The sequence below is a fragment of the Quercus lobata genome, chromosome 11 (genome assembly GCF_001633185.2).
Source record: "Quercus lobata isolate SW786 chromosome 11, ValleyOak3.0 Primary Assembly, whole genome shotgun sequence".
Lineage (NCBI taxonomy): Eukaryota > Viridiplantae > Streptophyta > Magnoliopsida > Fagales > Fagaceae > Quercus > Quercus lobata.
This window is the reverse complement of record NC_044914.1, coordinates 52,956,126-52,973,716: the sequence shown is the minus strand read 5'-3', so window position 1 is coordinate 52,973,716 and position 17,591 is coordinate 52,956,126. Positions and strand designations below refer to the sequence as shown.

Below are 17,591 nucleotides of genomic sequence, written 5' to 3'. Positions count from 1 at the left end.
TCCATCGATCTTTTCTCCCAGCCTCAGGTTGTATATAAATACAAGGCAAGCTATGTAATTCAGTGATTGAGAATAATACAGCCTGTTTTCTTTCTTAAATTCACTTCTCTTGTTTTTTCACTCTTCTTTTTCGAGCTTCCTCATGTTGCACCATTCTTGTTGACTACTTTTTAGTATCAATATTTCTTGTCCATTTTGGATTATCTAACTCTATGCACAAATTCAATCAAGCATATATACCGTATGTTTATATTATGACCTAATTAATGATGAATATGACTTAATCCTACATTGTCCAGAAGATAAAGCAGATAATGGAGGACTCTTAATTATAAGGTGCTCTACCCTATGTTTAGACTCATGGAGCCGTGTAGTGAGCACAAAGCGAACTATTCTTTCGCCTTTTACTAAAGAATACCGTGTACTCGTCACTTATTGTGGCATACATTAATTTTTGGAGGGTTTTACCTAAAACCCTTACCAAGCTAAGTTAAAGTTATCATTACATGAAAATGTTTACTAAATTAAGGTTTTTTTTTTTTTTTTTTTTTTTTTTTTTTTTAGATAAAAGATAGGTATTGTATTAATAATATCAAACAGTATACAAGCTAAGGATACCCTGTTTTAACGTATATAGAACAGGGGGAAGGGAAAAACAATGATTACAAGGACAATACGCTCATCCGATGCTTATGTGTTAAAGCCCAGCCAATTCGAGAGTGTAAGGTTGATTTTATTCAACTATCTAATTGGCTTTATTCCGTGCCAAATTTGCTTGTAATTCAGCATTTAGTAACCCTGTATTTAGGTGGGTTTGATGTAAGGGTAGTGAGTGAGATAGAGTGAAGATTGCTCAAGAGTGTGCAAGAAAATAGAGACTCGCGGCTGGGCCTCGCGGGTGACTCGCGGTTTCAAGCCGCCAGGCGCAGCACACGTGCCAAACATGCTAGAAGGTGAACAGTCATGCAAGCTGGAGCACTACAGGACAAAACAGGACAACTGGCCATACGGTTATCTCGTGACTGGATCTCGCGACTTAGTCAAGCCGCGAGGTCAAGCCACGAGCCACCCCTGTTTTGTTAAACCTGACGTTTCACATTCCTCTCCCACTCTAGTATAAATACCCCTTTTACCAACGATTGTGAGAGAGCTTCCAGAGAGAATTTTGAGAGAGAAACCCTAAAGAAAAACCAGATTGATTCACCCACAATCTATACATTAGAGTCTCTTCAAATTCCTCAACTCTCTTCCTCTCCATTGTCAAATCCTTGAGAGGCATTATACCAAACCTGATTCTCACCATTATCATTACTGTGAGAGAGCTGTTTGGATTTCTGGGAAGCAGTTAGGAAGGAACCAATCTTCATTGGTTGATGCTACGGTCTAGTAGCGGAATCCGGGAAGCTAGAAAAGAAAAAGGTTCGGCGCAACCTCGTTGGAGCAAGAAGCTTGGAGGGCTTAGGTGCACTGGGTAGATTAGGCTTGGAGGGTCTATTGCTGTCCATGTATCCCAACTGTATTTTCTAGTGGATTGTTTACCGCTTGGAGGGCGGCGGTGAGGTTTTACGCCGAGGGCTTCGGTTTCCTCTTTGATAACACATCGCGTGTTGTCTTTGTGTTTGCATCTTCCTTCCTCTCTATCTTTGCCTTTTTATTATCTGCTGTGGATTATATTTTGTTTTGGCTTAGATAGTTTTTAACCAATTCCATATTATAGCTTATGTTAAGTTTCCGTACACTTGTTGTTTGACATATTGCTTGAATTGGTTAAGTTGTAATTTGGGGGTCTAAACGTTCAAGGGTGTTTATACACGTTTTTGAACTTTCAGAGAGTTTTTGCACGCCTAGTTTGTCCGAGAAAAGCCTCAGGAGTTCTGCTGTGCGACCAAGAGCTGTTGGTATTCATGCAAGTATCCCATAGCCCCTTTCAGTATGTTGTTTGGATGAGAGTGGGTTCGTTCAAAGTAAAACTTGTTTCTGGCATTAAGGTTAATATGGCGTCAATATTTTATTTGGTAATTAATGCGTAATTGAATAATATCTAAGTCACAATTTTAGAAACAAGGATATACACACCTTCATTTTGGGGCTGTAAGGTTGGCACTAACTTTCCACGGAAGAAAGGGGCTCCCTCAAGTGAAACAGAAAATTTCATTACCCTTGCCCATCTCATAGTTGGTATTTCATTATGACCAATCTGGAAAGTTTGATTATTACATTCTTTATTCTAAAACTAGAAAGCAAAAAACCCTTCCTTCCCCACCATGTGCAAAAAATCATAATCAAAATCTGAAACCTCCATTGATTCCAGATTACCAAAAAGTTCTTCCCCAAATATCAAAATACCAATCCTTTTCTACCAACCGAACTTAAATAGAGAACCCTTTACCTTTTTATATGTTTGATCATACTTCAACTTCCAACTCACATAATTTTTCTCCTCTTGAAAGTTTTGATCATCCCCAAACCAACACAAAACATGTTTGGAAAATCAAAAATCCTGTTGTAACCAATCCAAATAGAACCAAGAAACAGGTCTCTTCAACAGAAGCAGCTTTAAACTGGTAAGCAGAAAATGCTATGGCACAAAACCAAGTCCTTTCAAAGATTCTTGATAATTAACAAAAGATGGCTGAGGTTGATACTCATACCTTCTCATCCTCAAACTCTCTTATTGAAGATTTGAAGAAGAAAATCAAGATGGTTAAACAGGAGTTAGCAACAATTGCTTCCACAGTCAAAGACTTGTCTATCTCTTTTCCTCTTATTGGACAAAAAGAAAAAGAAAGAAAATAGTTGTTACTACAACTTCAATCCATGGAAGGTTCACAGAAGGAAGCCACTTAGATTCTCCCGATGCATGTTCATACACCCTACCAACCTCGACAATCACTATATAAAGACATGTCCATGCCCTCGACCTCATCATTTACACCAACTTCTCCCTACCAAAACCTACAACCACTACTCATGAGACATCTTAATCATAACCCTTTTAAACCAAGTGGAATTTTCTCTGGCATTACATATTCAATTCCACCTCAACCAGAACCACAAGTTAACCCACAAAATGAATCCTCTCCTATGAAAAAGGACAAAGAATTAGTCTACCAACCCCTAAATTCAACTGTAGGGGATTCTTCAAAACCTCCAGATATAAATATGTTGGCGGTGGATCCTGACCCCCTAAACCCAATTTCATCATTTCTCAAAACCCTTACTCTTAAAGATTCGAGAGAACCTTTTGTGCTCCCAATAATTGAGGACTCTGATCTAGACTTGTTTGACCTTGGGCTAGAAGAAGTGTTTATGGCGAATAATGGGCCAACGGTAGAAGAAGAAGAGGATGTTTTTCACCCTATAAAGCCTCCACCTCCACCTCCACCAACCTTTCCTCCAACACCCTTTATTCCAAAATATCAAACAAGATTGACCTACTCACCAACCATAGACTCAAAACATTTATTCACTCTCGATAATGTTCCTCCTTCCAGATGGCATGATGAGTTCTTTAATATGTATTCTTGGTGCATAGCTGAACTCCAAGCTCTAAGTGCCACTGTTTCCTAGATTATTGCCAAATTTGTTGCAAGAATCACAGGAAGATTACGAGAATGGTGGATCAATCTAGGAGAATATAGGCAAAGATAGGCAGCTCAATGCAAAATACTAGAAGACTTCTTCGCGATTGTTCATAATGAGTTTCTTGGCTCGGTGACTCATTATATGGAAGTAGAACGAGAAGAATTCTTGTTAATGAAATGTTGCTCATTTGAAAGGAAAGATTTAGAGAAACATTTTGACAGAAAGTCAAGGAGATACTACTCTTTTAATGGTATGGTTGATGTCAATGACAAGCATACCTTTCTCAACTCCCTCTCAGAACCATTGGGAGATGAAACACTCTGTATGATGAATCTCTAAAAAATAACTCCGAAGCAAGCTTCCTTGGGAGAAATTTATTAGCATGTGCCCATTGCCTTAGAAAAACTCTGCAACCAGAGAAAATTTCTTTTAGAAATTGACAAGATCCACAGCAAACTTAAAGACAATTGCAAAAGGAATGACTTACAGATAAAGTGCTATGAGAAAAATTGTGCTTGTCCAATAAAGAGAAGAGATCATTTCAAGAAGTATTCTTGGAAGAAGAGACATTATGTAGGACAAAAGAAAAAAACTTTTAGGAAGAAAAAATGGAAGTTTCTAAGAAGAAAGCAGTTTAAAGGAAAAACTTCAAAATTCTGTTTTGTATGCAGAAGACCAAGCCATTTTGCAAAAAATTGTCCAAAAAAGGAAAAAAGTAGCAAAACTTCTTGAACAAGCTCAGATCCATGTAGATGATACTCCCTTCTTGGATGTGGAATCACTCTTTTCTCTGGATGATAACTACTCTTTTCAAGCTTTGTTAGTTTTGGCCTATTCTATTTCAGAAGATGATTCATACTTAGACAATGACTCAGGCCCAGAAATCCAAAAAATTTATACATCCCAGCCTATTATAGCCCCTCTAACCAATCCCACTCCTATAACCCAAGTACATTTCCTTCTAGACATTTACTCCAGACACATCCCAGTAATAGCCTTGTTTGACACAGGAGCAGTAGCAATAATTCTCCATCCCAAGATTTTACCTGCAGAGTTTTGGTTACCCCATAATCTGATGTTCTGAGCAGAAAATGGAGAAACATTCCTTATCATCCTGAAAAGTAAGCCTCTCTTCATCAGAATCTTTCTGACCCTTACCATTAAACACCAAGTCCTTGGATCTCCTCTTACATGCAGAGATCTTCTCATAGGATTTGATCTCCTTCATCAAATACCTAGCCTCAAATGGTCTTCAAAATGACTTATGCACAAACAACATCTTCTCAACTGGACCCAAGTACCCCATCTATTTACAGTTGACCCCTTTAACTCTTTGAGACTCCAGATCTTTAATGACTGTTGTGCAAACAACCATTTTGAATTTCTCCTTAAAAATCCAAATCCTTTGTGGGAAAACCCAAAAATTTTTATATACCTTCCCTTTAAGAAGAATGAAGATGTCAACCCCACAAAAGCCAGTCATAGAGGAATGAATCCAGACCATTTAGCCTTGGCCACACAAGAACTATCTATCCTCCTTTCAGAGGGCCTCATTGAACCTACAACCTCTCCCTAGGCATGTAAAGCTTTCTATGTCAATAAGCATGTTGAGCAAGTTCGAGGAAAACTTAAATTGGTAATTAATTATTAGGATCTTAATCATTTTCTTGCAGATGATAAATTCCCCTTGCCAAACAAGAGTGCTCTCTTTCAGCATCTTTCAAATGCAAAAGTATTCTCAAAGTTCGATCTTAAAGCAAGATTTTGGCCATTAGGAATCCATCCAGAAGAAAGATATAAGACAACGTTTTGCATCCCAAATCACCATTACCAATGGATTGTCATGCCTTTTGGTCTAAAAAATGCTTCATCTCAATTTCAGAAAGCAATGGTAATGTTGTTCCAGCCACTCTTGACCAATGCATTAATTTATGTAGATGACATCCTCTTATTCTTAAAAGATGAAGAATCTCATGCCAAATTACTCACTGAATTTTATAATTTAGTGAAATCTTAAGGGATAATGCTTTTAGAAAGAAAATGATCATAGGATAGTCTTCTATAGACTTCCTAGGAGTAAATATCTCGGATGGAAAGTATACTTTGCAGCCTCATATAGCTGCCTCTCTTGGTAAATTTCCAGACAAGCTCACAAGTGCCAAACAAATACAACAGTTTCTTGGAATTGTAAATTACATGTTAGACTTCATCCCAGAAATCTCCAAATACAAGAATTGTTTAGCTCAATCGTTGAAAAAATCTCCTCCAAAATGGAATTCTGTTCCTTAGCAGAAAAGCTTCCCCCTTTATAGATTCCAGGACTAGGTAAACGGATATTGCAAACAGATGCAAGTGATGAATACTGGGCGGCAGCTCTCTTTGAAGAAGTTGATGGCAAAAGAAGTATTTGTGGCTATAAAAGTGGTGCATTCAAGTCTTCAGAACTTCATTACCATTTTACCTTCAAAGAAATCCTTGCAGTCAAATATGGGATTTAAAAATTCCAGTTCCATCTTGTTGGACATAATTTTTTGGTAGAAATGGACATGTCTTCCTTTCCTAAGATGCTCCAGTTCAAAAGGAAAATGCTCCCACATCCTCAGTTACTCAGATGGGCAAACTGGTTTTACAATGGTCTTTTCAAGTCAAGCACATTAAAGGAAAAGATTATCTTATTACTGATTATCTTTCTAGAAAACCTCCAGTCCTAAACACTACAATCATTCCTCCACCCCTATGTGTATACTCTATTACATATCCATCCTCCTCCTCAAGATGTTCTTCGTCTGCAAATCCTGATAATATCCTTAAAATGATAGAAAACCGTCCCTCAGAAATTAAAGATCAAATAAAAACCTTGACCCTAGAAGCCAGATCCAAAAGAATCATTAGAATCCTTCATAATTATCTCCAAGACCACCACAGACTCTTCCTTGCTGTTTTTCTTGATATAGACCAACCATGGAAAACCCCTTTTGCCTTTTGGATAACTCAATGGACTGTTGCACATTATCTCTACATGTGGTATTTACTCAATGAGTATTACTTGTGTTTGGGCCAAAATTTTACAGATATATTTTCCCATGTGAAAATAGATATTTCCATAAATTTTGGCTTGAAATTTTGAAAAATGATGCTCATGAAGGAGAATGGATATAGTATCCTAAAGTAGAACATCCAAGATTGGGATGTAAAATTACCTCAACATGTTTGGTTGCAAAACTCAATTCAAAAAATGATATTGTGCAGAAGGAATCTTTCACCCAACAGAGATACAATAGGTCACTAATCTAGATGGCACTCTCCACACACATATGGACACTTCTTGGGTATCTTGTCAACATGCTCTCACAATGATAGAATCACTTAATAAGGGAACCTTATCTAAAATAGTGCCAATTGATCTAGAAGTTTGTAGACAACAATGGCCACATGAAGATCATTGGGAAATACCCATGCCCAATCCTCTTATAGGGTATGATGATCCTTATTATCATAACCATGATCTAGATGCGGATGTTGAGGAAGAATGGTTCCAAGGAAGAGATGGATGGAACTAGACATCTTTAACTTTAAAAAAAGCACCCTTATCTCCAAAAATCTACTTTTCAGAAGTGTATCTAGATGAGTACAATTATGAAGCCATGGCCCCTACCTGCATTGACACCTGCTGATCAGCCCAACAATGGCCAATTGAGACCTCTGCTTTCTTAGACGATTGTCAACACGAAGACAACCCCTACCGTCCTCTCTAGAAGCTCATTATACCTTGAATGTAAATTATTTCTATAACATTTTGCCTATAAATAGACCTCTAGTGCCTTTGTAAAGGGCAGAGTGAAGAGAAAAAGAAAATCTTTAGAAGTTCTTGTAGGATTATCAGTCCTTGTAAGATGTTCATCATTGTCTCTTATGTCTAATGTAAAAAAGCTGTTGAATCTAATAATATCTCTTAGCTTGTTAGTAATGACTCCAGTGTGCACTAGTCATTTCCCATGTAATTAAACATTTAAACCCCATTTTTTTTAACTTGTTGTACATCAATCTTTGTGTTACTTTGTCGGCCACCAAAGAAGCTTGGAATCAACAACGTGTTTTGCTTGGTTACTTTGTTGCTTTGAAATGAGGTAAAGAAAGCTATTTTTTGACTGAAGAAAGCTATTAATTAAATAGAAGCTTAGAAATTGAGTGGTTTGTAGTCTCTCTCTCTCTCTCTTAATGTATTATGTAATAATGAACAGAGTACTTGGATAATTTGAAGCAGGTGAACGGCCGATTAAGGAGAGACTTGATAGTGGAGTAAGGAGGTTTAAGTATCACTTGGATTAAAGAGAGCTGTAGATCAAAGCCTATATGTAGAGGCAACGATGCTTTTGAAAATTACAAAGTGAAAAGTGGGAAGCAAAAAATATTGTCCTAATTGCTAAATCTAAGATTTATGATGAATAAAATAGCAAATTGGAGACGAGTGATGGAGAAAATAATTACTTATAAACATCTTAAGATAAGGGAAATGGAAACAATAGACTTAGAATGATGTCAAATGCATTAAAGATGAAGATCAAAGACTGTTTATAAAGAAAGATGAAAAATTCATATATTTTGATAAAATATTGAATAGAAGTGACAAAAATATTGGAGTGAATAGGATAACCAATTGAGGATAAAAACTAAAGGTTTGTTTAAAAATTCTGGACGACTGAGGTAAAGGACACATTGATAGGATGAAAATGGTAAAAGCTATGGGATCAAATGAAATCTCCATTGAAGTCATGAACTTCAAATTAGAAATTTGGCAAGATGCTTTAGAATCTAGCTAAAGACTTGGTTAAAAATTGAAACATAGTACATGGAATGTAAATTCAATAAAAGTAGAAACAAAGATGACAGGGTTGTAAAACTTGATGGTTAAAAGATACCAAATTAAGCATGAGATTTTTCCTTATCTCGAATCAATAATTCATAAGATAGAGATATTGAAAGAGTATAAGAATTATTTCTTATAAGATAAGAGTGGTGTTTATGAAATTGAGAAGTTCATCAGGAGTATTCAAAGATTGTAAAAACCTATTAAATTGAAGGAAAATTTTATTAGACTATTGGACGACCAACTATGCTTTTATGGTACAGAATGTTGAATATTTATAAAATGAGTGTAGATAAATTGAGGATGCTAAGAATATTAGAAATACAAGGAAAAATAAGATTTGAAGCAATAAACTTCTCTTAAAGATAGGGGTGGTCCCTATTGATTAAAACTGAGAGAGAATCACTTAAGATAACTTGGTGGTCATGATCAAGGAGAACAAATATTAATGCACTATTGAAAAAGAGTGAATTGTTTCAAGTTAACCACAAAAGGTAGAGGAAGACAAAAAATAACAAAAAAAGAATTAGTAAAAACTGATATGTCAATTACGGAAGTAACATATTGTATGACATCTAATAGAACAGAATGACAAAAAATAATGCATATAGTTAACCATGGCTAGTTTGTTCAGAATCATAACCCACTTAAAATTTTGGGACCAAATCTTGATTGTTGTTGTTGTTGTTGTGTTGATAGTATTTCTTTTGCAAATGGTTTAAGGGTCTGATGAGATTTCATCCTTTCCCTAATTGGAATATAATTCTCTTCATTTTATGGTCAAACTTATATTTGTCACAACTAACATATTATAGTGTCATGTCATTTACAATTTTAAATGATGTAAGCATTTGATACACCTTTAAGTTTGTAATATTTCATTTGGACCATGAATAGATCCATGAATAGATCCATTTCAAACATATAGGATGAGGTTGGTTCAATTCCAACCCTCTATCCCCTTTTTTTCAAAGAAAAGGTTTATTTTTATTATTAGCAAGCATACAAATATAGGATATTAACTAAACGCTTATAAACAAAACCTAAAGTCAGGTTGTTACCATATTCCTAGGTTGTTTTTGTTAAAGGTTATGCAGATTTGCCAAGTCTTTACCAACTTATTTCTGTGACAGATTTGAGACCACTCTTTAGAACATTTTGTAACCAATTTCACACATGCTTGGGCAATTATAAATTAGAAGTTACGTAGCAATTATATGGTATTCGAAAATTAAGAAAGAAAAAAAGAGAAGAGAATATATATTGGCCACCACGAATGTTGAGATGGATGAGGGGAAGCAGAATACTTGTGCAATATATGTTGTAACAAAAATTAAGTATCCTCATTAACACAGCATACATGTGAACCATAGAACATACAATCCAGTTCAGTGGTTTAGGAGCATGATAAGTTACATTCTGAGAAATTTCAACATAATAAGAACAAGTATCAAGTGAAATACAGGAAAAAGGAAAAAAAAAATTATGAAGACATTAGATAAGTACAATTGCATTATATGGAGATCTATGTGATCTGGATGCTTACCATTAAACTTTGACAGTATCTTTCAGAAATAACAGAGTTAAGCATTGCCATTGAACACAAAATACAGTCAACACATTATATGAGAGAGTAACATATAGTACTTGCATTTTTTGTAACAGATGCAGGGTGCACCTTTTTTTTTTTTTTTTTTTTTGATAAATTGATGCAGGGTGCACCTTGACATAACTGAAGCAAACTACTCTAAATTTTGAACTCTTACAATGAAGAAAGTTTGAAATCTCCAGGTTTCAGCTAATTCTAAAATCACTGAAAGTTATCGAGTTTAATTAACATTGTCCAAGCTCGTGTAGACTTCAGGTTAGGTCATCCAATAACTCAAACACCTAACAAGCTGAGCTAGTAGATATCTTCTATACACTATTGTCTTTTATTCTTTCAAAAGAATAGATAGACTCAGACCAACAAAGATTAACTCCAAACCAATTTGGAGGAATCTCCTCCAACCCACTCCGTGGCAATTTATAAAACTAAACAAGTCACATGACATGATCAAAAAGTCATGTGACTAAAACTACAATTGAATGGTCTCTTCAATCGCCGCATAATAGTCTGGTGGAAGATAGCTCCAAACCGGTTTGGAACTAAACTGGTACAATGCCTAGGAAACTGATAATTAATGTTATGTCAAAGCTAGAAACCATTAGAACATGTTTTTCCAAGCCAACAACATCAACACATTTCCAAGCAAGTTTCAAGAGGAACACAACACTAGTTTCATAATATGACAAAAAGAATAAATTTGAGCACCAATATAATTGAACTGCCTTCGCTTTCCTTCTCGAGCATCAGACCCTAATCTCTGCGACAAAATAGCAAACACCATATGTTCAACATCAATCACATATCCAAAAACTTTTCAACAAGAAGAAAGAATATTAACAAACTAACCAACCACGAAATTCAAGCAACCACTTTTACTAGCATTAGAGCTTAGAAAACCTCTTCACTAGCATTAGAGCTTCGAAAACCTCTTCGAGATGATGTGATGTAGTGTTGCGCAGGTGTAGCAGTGATGGTGGTGCAATGTCGGCCGTTGCTTTAGAAGCCGCAACAGATTAGCCATTTTTCTCTCTGCCTCTCTCTGATTCTATGTAGTAATCATCTCTTTCCACTTTGCTAGTGTGCTCGAAAAACTAGCCGAGGCGTGGCCCAGTTGCTTAGAAGTCCAATAAAAGCCCAACTTAAAAAAATAAAAAAAGTGGTATTCCACCAGGAAAGACAAGTCGAGGATTTGGGTTTGAGAATCAACCAATCCGAAAATTGGGAATGGCAAAGTGTGAACTCTGTGCAATGTTACTTTTTTTTTTTTTTTGGGGGGGGGGGGCAACTGGCAACTATAAGCCTCTCCTACTCCTAGAGCTGAGTGAATCAAATGGGCCAAGGGAAACATTTATAGCTGGTGACCCATTATGGAGTGAAGTGAAGCTGAAGCAGCTAGCGTATTGAGATTAGGTTATTGCACCTGATGTAATAGTTTTGAATAGTTGAGATTTTAAGTTGAAAAAAGTAATTTTAAATCTATAGTTAATAAAATTTTAAAGTGAGAATAGAAAAAAAAAAAATATTTGTGAGGAGGATGGGATGGGTTAATTGCACCACTCAATCCTAATTTGCATCTAAATTAATTGTAGTTACTGGAGCTCAGGATCATAGTCTTAAATATAAGGTTTTGGGTGGTCATGCAAAACGATGTCATTGAAGATTCAAGGAAGTGGTTTTATTTATTTATTTATTTTTTTTTTACAAGATAAAAATTATATTCTAGCTTAATTTAAGTGTATATGTGTGTGAAGTTTCTTCTTGGAGATTTGAACCCCAGTCTTTGCCTTCCACATCTCACAAGTACTTATATTTGTGGAATAACTATCATACCAAGAGTGTGCGGTGGTGGAAGTAATTAGATGAGACAGATTTGTCAATTTTTGAAATCACCATTTATACCAAAGCCAAGCTTAACCTTTTGGCGATTGAGATTTATTTCATCCAAATGGGAAAACTTTTTTTTTTTGGGCTTAACTATTAGATTTATTGGGCTCTTATTTGTAATATGATGGTCCTATCTACATCTCCCCAAATTTATAGAATATTGTGATTAATTTCGGCCCAAATTTTGTATAGGGTTGCAGACTTCAAACCCAAACCCAAACCCAAACCCAAATTCAGTATTCTTTTTTCCTCCCAAAAAAAAAAAAAAAAAAAAAGATCAGTATTCTTTTTCAATGAGTATGCAGAAGTTGATCAGACCAAATTTTAATATTGCTGGTAGCTTTAGCAACATTTACAAGCACAATCTCTCGCGTTCACATTCATTTCTTTAAAAATAAATAAATAAAACAGACAAACAAATAAAAATTACAACTGATAGATTTGTACTCTTAATGTTTTTCATTAGAAATATGAGAATGTACTAATTAAACTACAAGAATTTCGAAATATTCACATTCAATTTAAAGAGAAGAAATCCATTCTCATATTTTAGCCTTCTCAACTACTTACACACACACATATATATATATATATATATATAATGGAATTTACGGTCTAATTAAATAATAATGTCCATTACCCGTAGTAATTGGCATAATTCTTTACTAAAGTGAACCATTATTTGAATTCGTTTTCCCATTATTGTAATTATCAATACCTTGATTGGATTTAATGGACATCAGCTGACAAGGGGGAAAGCCCTGACTTTTGCAGACCCTCCCTCCCTTTCCCTGACTTTTTCATCTGCCCCATTTGAATATTTTATAATATCTAATACTTTTTTTTAATTTTATATATTATTTATTTGCATTTATCTCTATTTGAGCTGTATTTTTTTTTAATCTTTTAATACGCTAACTAATAATTGTTATTTGGGATTATAAATGTCTTTTTTTTTTTTTTTTTTGGGGGGGGGGATTATAAATGTTTGAAAATTCGTATATGTGTCATGTAATTTATCAAGTCATAAACTTATAGTATCACTTAATTATGATGCAGCTGTTCTGACATCATGTTCGGACCTGCCTTTCATAAGATTTCTTTTTTTATCATTTATTTTATGATATATATATATATATATATATAGAGGTGAGACTTTCTTTTTTTTTTTGGAGAAGAACATAGGTATGAGACTGGTTTCTCAAAAAGTTGTGAATGAAATATTTGTGAATGGGATAATTGTTATATTATATGTAGGGTGATGGTCGATTGCTACTTACTGAACTACATAAATTAACATAATATTATTAAGACTCATATTTCTTATTTTTATTGCCTTATTACTAGACCGTGGATTGTCAAAATATATTATTTTTTAAATAAGTTACTAACTTAAGTTTGTTCACATCGGCTTCTTAGAAGAAAATTTTTTTTGTTCACATCACTATATAACATTGGCCTAGGAAGGGGGAAAAATAGTTTTGCCACTATTAGTAATATAGTAAGAGGCCATTACTTTTACAATCAATTCTTGAGACACTTTACTTTTATTAAATCTACCAACCATTTCCATATACAGATATTATCTTTAAATCAAAGAAAGAAAAGTGATACTTAAGATTTACTTTGGAAATCTACATAAACTAGAGGAAAAACTTGTTTCAGACTTTCAGTGATAATCTAGAATTATTGTCATGATATCTGGGATGCAAAGCACAATCTACTGCAGAATGCACCAATCACAAGCTAACACTTAAATATGTTATGACTTTGAGTGTGGAAATGATTGTGTCTCTAAAGTTTCCTTTCTAGCACCTACTCAAGAATCGGGAGTCATATGAACATCTTAATCATCAAAGTAGCTTGATCCTATTATCACTTTGCCAGACTTGGTGTGAAAGGTATTATCGTTGTTTAAAGTTCAGTCTTGACAAAATTAATATATGAGTGGAAAAACAACGGAATTAGTATTCTACAAATTATGAAAACTTCCAAGTAGTGGAATTCATTCTACCATGAAATCATCAATGATATCCCTAAATCCAGTAGTTAATGCGATTTTAAAATCACTATACAAAATAAGTAGATTATGTTCTAATAAATTACATAAAAGATTATCTATCTCCTTCACACAGAAGAAATAATAAGGGATTCTTCAGTGTAAATGTGTGTAACACCAGTAGAATCAATAGACTTAAACATTCCATTGCTCTGCATTCTTCAATTGTCTCTTGTATTCAAGCCAATCGATGCCTGCAAGAGATAGGTATAAAGTATTAACTACTAATGTTGTATTGTATATTCATTTCAGGAATTTGCTTCATATTAAATTTATTATGAGATTACCATCTTTAGCAGCCAAAGAGACCATTATGTCATCAATTCCCTTCTCCATTCCCTTGAGTCCACACATATATACATAGGTGTTGTCTTTTTTGAGCAACTCCCATAGCTCCTCTGCATACTGTGACATGAAACAACCCAAGTTTGCCTCCCCTCTTCCTAACTATACAATTGAATATTGCCATCGTAACCATGTGTCAATCTTCTATGAACCATTGCTCCATAGTCATTTGACATAAGATTAAAACTGTCAGATGAACTAAAGTTCCCTAAGGAATTTAGGACAGCAATTTTGCTATTGTTATACGAGGTTCTTTTGGCCTCCCAACTTACATGGGTCAGGTCAGTCAAAACTGGAAACATCAGGATATTGAAAATGTTAGAGATATATTAGACACATTAGTCCAATGTAATAGGCCCAATCCTAGTCCTACTTGTACTAGTAGTCTAGGGTTTAGTCGTCTATGTATACTCATGTTAGGGTTCATTATAACATAGGTTATTGTACTGCACTCTTACGTAATAAAGATGTAGCCCTTAAGAGATTCCTTCATGGATGTAGGCCAACAAGGCTGAACCACGTAACCCTCGTGTTCTTGATGTTGCTATTCTATGCTTCCCCTTCAGTATCCACTCTAGCATATATAACATGGTATAACACATCACATTGCTAATAATATATTTAACATGGTATCAAAACCAAACATCATTCTTGGTATCAAACAAAACATCTCTAGCAAGTAAAGAAGAATATCACGTGCAGACCACCATTAGAAGTCATACATGTTTCTCTACTGGACCTAGACTCCACGACATCTCACAACCACCGTGGCTCACTGCTATGTCCAGGTCCTTAAGCCTAAGTAATTTGTGCCTTTCCCTATTAGTTCTGTGCACATCAAGCCTTTGCATGATGAAACCAACAAGATAGACGTGCTCCATGGCATATTGTGACCAAAACCCAAGAACCCAGCCTCCAATTGCCACCACACACATCACCACGTGTGGACAACGTCTCCTGGAACTCTCACGCACGTCGCTAAAGGTTCTCAACTCTTAGTTCGGATCTCAGCCACATGCGTCGTGATGACGGCCTTGTTGTCCTTGTTCCCCAATTTACTTAGCCCAAGAATTTGGTCCTCATACGACATAACATGCGCCGCCTGGGTTTCTGTCTCGCCACCATGCTCTCGTATATGCCGTCATGTTCCTTCCACGCGCCGAAGAACTCCTACTAATGTCATCTGACATCATCGGATGATGTCATCACTCCACGTTAACATGCCACGTCATCATCCACACAAGCCCTAATCCATGTCAACGACACTTCATAGGATGATGTTAGCGATTGCTTGATCTTGTGACCTAAACCAGAAACCCGGACTTGACCTGAACCATGTATATGTTGACTTTGACCCTAGACCAGTTAACATTGACTTTTTGTTGAGTTTGACTTTTTGTGTTGACCTTTGACCAAAAGTCAAAATTTTCAAAAAGGCCTATCTTACTCAGTTTTTCACGTAGATTCCAATTTGTGACTCCGTTTCTTCATTTGAAGTTCCAAAATTGGTCAATTGACACATTCTTAATTGTGGTTTCTTCAAAGGCATTGTTCATGACATCTTCAAGTGATGTTCTTATGCTTATCCAACCTCAAAACTTCGTCAAGCTTCCACCTTGAGTTTGAGGGAGGGTGTTAGAGATATATTAGACATATTAACCTAATATAATAGGCCTAAGCCCATTCCTACCTGTATTAGTAGTTTAGGGTTTAGTCATCTATATATACTCATGTTGGAGTTCATTATAACATGGGTTATTGTATAATAAAGATGTTGCCCTTAAGTGATTCCTCCGTGGATGTAGGCTGACAAGGCTGAACCATGTAACCTTCGTGTTCTTGATGTTCTTATTCTATACTTCTCCTTCCGCATCCATTCTAGCGTATACAACATGGTATAACACATAGCATTACTAATAATATATTTAACAGAAAAGGAGGCCAAGAAGGTTATTGTTATCATAGAAAAGCTCATAGAAAGTAGAGGAATGGTTGTGGCTTCTTAAGGAGACAAGCTTTGTGTTTCTAGTGAGTTGTTGTTGAAGAAGAAGGGTATTTGTAGGAAAGTCTGACTTTCCCACAAAACAACACCTTCCAAATTACGTAAAACAAGATTACTAGTATTGTAGAGAGATAATTTTACCGAGGAGAGTGTGATAGTGTTTGTGGTCCAAACAGTGAACTTTTCATCATTAGTAAAGATTAGATTGCCATTTTTTTGGAGGGAGAGCTTTGAGTGTTTTCCATTTACAAGCTGGTCACTCTTTGCCATCCAAACTATGGTGCATGAGTTGCTAAACCAAATGGCAAAACAAAAAGCATTATCACCCACAGAGTAAAAGCCAGCAGAGAAAATACCATTTAGTGATATCAAAACTTCTAGTTTCTCTATGGAAACTGATGTGCCTTTACTCATAGCATCTAGTGTTGAAGATAAAAGTGGGAAAGAAAAGGCTAAAGAGAGTTAAGATACAAAACAGGCGAAGCCATGGACTTCATGAAAGCTACAACAAGATATACACTTGGGCAACCTGATTATCATATATAAACAAGTGTGGAATGTATAAGAAAACTAGTCTGGACAGGAGCGTGAATAAATGTGAATATAAATAAGAATAAAAAAGGGGGATAAATTTGAACATAGAAATTAGGAGCATGTAAAGATATTGATGAAGTAGGAATTTACCTCGTCAGTATGATGGACGACCTGTAAAACCTATATCACAAAAGGCACTCAATAGATAAGGGCATTGGTTTGGGGCCTACCAAGGACCCTCTGATGCTTAAGTTAGCCTATTCTCTCTAGAAAAAACTATGATTTATGTAGTAGTTTTGTGCTCATGTCCTTTTACCTATTTTTCTTGGCTTTATATAGCCTTAGGTTGAGTTAATACTCAGTATACCATATGTTGCAGTTGGGTAATCAATGCTTAATGATTGCAAATTAACTCCAACATTTTCTGTTCGTAATTGGTCCTTAATTCTGCATTGTTGGATGATGGTAATGGTTTTGTGCTATTCATTGCTCAGTCATTAATTGCTACCTCGAGTTAATGTACATACGCTCATCCATACCCTTACTCATCATTGTAATAGATGGTTTGCAAGTAATGGATGACCATTTATATGCTACTCATCATTTGTCCCCCTTATTCCATTGTCATCTATTGTCTGGACAAGCTAGGAATATAGAAAGTCCGTTTTGGGCAGATCGCTTTGTACGTGCCCCGAGATTCTTGTCC

The 17,591-nt window shown here is 35.5% G+C and overlaps 1 long non-coding RNA gene and 1 other non-coding gene across 2 annotated transcripts; one reads left to right on the top strand and one right to left on the bottom strand.

Annotated features, from left to right (window-relative positions):
• Positions 1–364: 364 nt before the first annotated feature.
• LOC115969692 lies at positions 365–477 on the top strand. Its single transcript, XR_004087044.1, has one exon. It is a non-coding gene; the product is annotated as a U5 spliceosomal RNA (small nuclear RNA).
• A 13,690-nt stretch (positions 478–14,167) lies between these two features.
• Positions 14,168–14,407, bottom strand: LOC115967543. Its single transcript, XR_004086474.1, has 2 exons — positions 14,292–14,407; positions 14,168–14,198 (listed from the first exon to the last, which is right to left on the bottom strand). It is a non-coding gene; the product is annotated as an uncharacterized LOC115967543 (long non-coding RNA).
• Between the last annotated feature and the right edge of the window lie 3,184 nt (positions 14,408–17,591).